We start from the raw sequence: 3,419 nt of genomic DNA, 5'->3' as shown, positions 1-3,419 counted from the left end.
CCACTTAGGATTCACCCCTTCCATAAGGCAGTCAGGGCCAGGCTGAGTCCTGTCTCTGCGTGAGGGTGGGCACTGGCCAGTCAGTGTGGCTGTCACCATGTGTGGGGCTGTGACCCTGGCTGCTCGAATGTGCCTCCTCTGCCCGGCCTTGCTTTCTGGATCCTGCAGCCACCACAGGCTGGCTACCTGCAGGGTGGGCTGAGGGGGCTGTGGCCCCACCCCCACCCACCTCTGGCTCACTGCAAAGACGGGGCTCCCAGGGTGACCGGGCCAGCGAGCACGGGCACAGCTGGGCTTGGCTTCCTTTTCCATCAAGAGCCCTTGCAAAGCAGGGGCTTCCCTGCAAAGGTTCGGCAGAGCCACGCCCTCCCCAGAACAGCCCGCCCCTCCAGGACGGACTCTTCCCCAGAATGGCCACCAGGGGGCTGCCCACCCCAATCCTCCTGTGGGGCTCTTCCACCTGGAACCAACGGGCAGGTGTTGAGGGCTGGACAGGAGCACAGCGTCCTTCTGTCACCTGTGGGGCCAGGGGGACAGGTCCGGGCAATATGCTGGGCCAGCACTCTGTCCCTGCACCGCTGCCCCCACCCCCACCTCCACCCTACCCCAGCCAGCCACGGGCCAAGCGAGGGCCGGAGGCACCACGTGGAGGCTGCTCCCACACTCGGTACTGCTCGTTCTCACCAGCCTGGGGCCGTTGCTGAGTGTGGGGAGCACGGCTCCACTCTCCTGCATGAGGCTCGGGAGCTGCCCAGGCCCCCGCAGGCCCCTTGGTGGAATGAATACAAGCACCTTAATTTATTGCGTACTTTCCTTGAGACCTTTGTGGGCCCTCAGCCTCCAAGGGCCCTGAGACCAGGCTGACCTAGACCTAATTTTCAATGGGGAAACTGGGGCCTGCAGAGGATGGGTCCCCCAGATCCCTGTGGCCGAGCAAGCCAGGCTCCTGGTGCCTCCGCCCAGTTCCAGCCAGCGCTGGGCACGTCCCCAAGTGAGTAGGACCGTGATGTCTGCCACATCTCACAGTTCTGCAGTTCAGCTGCGCCTTCCTAGGGACTTGGCAGGCTGTGGGCATCGGGTAGTTGGACTTTGGATACCCAGGGCCAGCCCAGTATCCTGGGAGCTTACTCTTCTGAGGCCTGGCGAAGCCACCAGTGTCCCTGCAGCATGGTCCCCATCCGAGGGTCAGACCCAGACATGCCCAGCGGGCTCAGGGTCAGCTGGGGGCAGACAGGATGCTGGCTCTCCAGCCCTTCGCTTCACAGCTGTCTCATGACTGTGAGAAACACATGGCGACTGGTGTTGCTCTGCTGGCCTTAGTGACCTCTGGCCACCCAGGTGCTGCCCTCTCTCCACAGGGAAAAGGGTCAGCCCCTGCAAGGTGGGCTTCCCTAAGGGTATGCTTCTTCCTTGCTCAGCCCAGCTGCTTTGGTGATAGGGGCCTGGCGAGCTAGGCCTCGGTGCGTACCCAGAGCAAAGCCTTGTGGAGCAGTGGCCTTGGTGCACGGGGAGCGGACCAGGCCGCTGCTGTCCAGGGTGGCAGGGAGGCTCCTCTCAGGGACTCCACATTCCTCTCCCCCTTTCTGGGGACAGCAGACACTGATGTCTTACGCTGGTCGTTTCTGCTAAAACCTGCTCTCATCTGGCTTGAACAAGCCCCCAGGACAGAGCAAGCCCCACTCCTGGCTTCCTCAGGCCTGGTCAGACAGTCGTGACTCTGCAGTGTAGCCTTTGGGAGCCTCAGTGTTCCCAGCTGTGAGACGGGTTAATACACAACATTGGCCCCATGGCTCCCAGCAGGCCTGGGCTGAGCCTGGCACACAGGGGTTGCTCCATCCTGGGCATTTCCAACCTTCCATGAACCTGCCTGGGAACTGAGGTTGCTTGAAGTTCAGGAACTGAGACGCGACGCGAGGGTTACCTCAGCCATGCAGGGCTCACACTGGCCACCTACGAGGCAATACAGAGAAACGGGCTAAGGTTTTCCGGAATTGCTCAAGGCTGAGTGTGAGCTACAAGCAATATGCGTATGTATTTAATTTTATTTATTTATTATTATTCAGGTCAGCCATGTGGGAGGCCAGCACCTAAACCACCACACCACCTGCCAGTCCCGCTACAAGCAATATTAAAGGAGCCTTTCAGGCAAAGGAGTATGACAACAGACAACATTTAGGATCTAAACAAGGAAATAAAGGCCTCTGGGAATGCAAACATGAAAGATAAGTTTAAATGACTCTTGGCTTCTTGTTTCAAATCGCTCTGTGATTTAATTATGTGAAGAAACATAGTGATTGCTTTGTGTTTTTTTAATGAATGAATTAATTAACAGTCAGTCACTGTACAGCAATACAGTATACAAAACGAGGCTTCCCATCCCGTACACACTGCATATCGGCTCAATCAGCGATAGAACCGTACGCGTTAGCATCAACAAGTAATTTCCCATTTCTTGTTTCTTGTTTCTTTTGCTCCCCCTCCCTTTGTTTCCCCACCTCTCACCCTCTGCCAATTCCCCCCCTTCTCCCACACCGTCTGGTATGTACAGTTGCTTTCCATGCCATCTTTTTTCGCATTTTATTGATTCACTAAAGATATTAATTTAAAGACTTTCAGTATCAAGCACAACTGATATATACATATCTATGAACGCATGTCTGACTTTAGGCGTAAAGGCCCATGAGTAAAGTGAACATACTATGGAGTAGCACCTCACTGGGGCTATATAGCTTACTGCAGTCATTAAATAGGTATTAATAGGTATTTTTTAATTAAAAAAGGTTTTAATAGAACAAAATTAAAAAATGTTAAGAGAAATGTGCTTAAAACTGAAAGCCAGGAAGAAGGTTAGGATTCAGTTCAAATAGTAGGTAGATGAACCTGTCTATCAAGAGTTAAAGGGAAGACAAAAATCCTTATATAGGGAAATCGAAGCATCGATGAAAATCGGTAATGTCCAAAGTAAAAAAATTGTATTTCACTGGCTCCGATTTATGTCATTCATCTCTCTTCTATTGAATTGGCAGTTGTTTCTGGGGTCTGATCTTTCCATTTAGACTCTGGAAGTTAACATTCAACTCTGGACTTGTCCCCACCATTAGGCTGGCTGTTCTCTTGGTTGTTTCTTGTTCTCTTATTTCTGTGTGTCTGACTTTAGTTTTCCTGGTATAGCACTCCCTTCACTGCTTCTTGGAGAGCTGGTCTCGTGCTGGTAAATTCTCTCAGGTTTTGTTTATCTGAGAATACTTTTGTCTTTTTTCCCTCACATGAAAGATAATCTTGCTGGGTATAGTATTCTCGGTTGAAATTGTTTTTCACTTAACACTGAATGTATTTTCCCATTCTTTCCTTGCTTGCATTGTTTCTGATGAGAGGCCGATGGGAGCTTTATGGGGTATCTTTTTTTTTTGAGAGTTTTT

This window comes from Tupaia chinensis, unplaced genomic scaffold (assembly GCF_000334495.1).
Source record: "Tupaia chinensis unplaced genomic scaffold, TupChi_1.0 Scaffold143624_1, whole genome shotgun sequence".
Taxonomy (NCBI): Eukaryota; Metazoa; Chordata; class Mammalia; order Scandentia; family Tupaiidae; genus Tupaia; species Tupaia belangeri.
Note: the sequence above shows the minus strand (reverse complement) of the source record.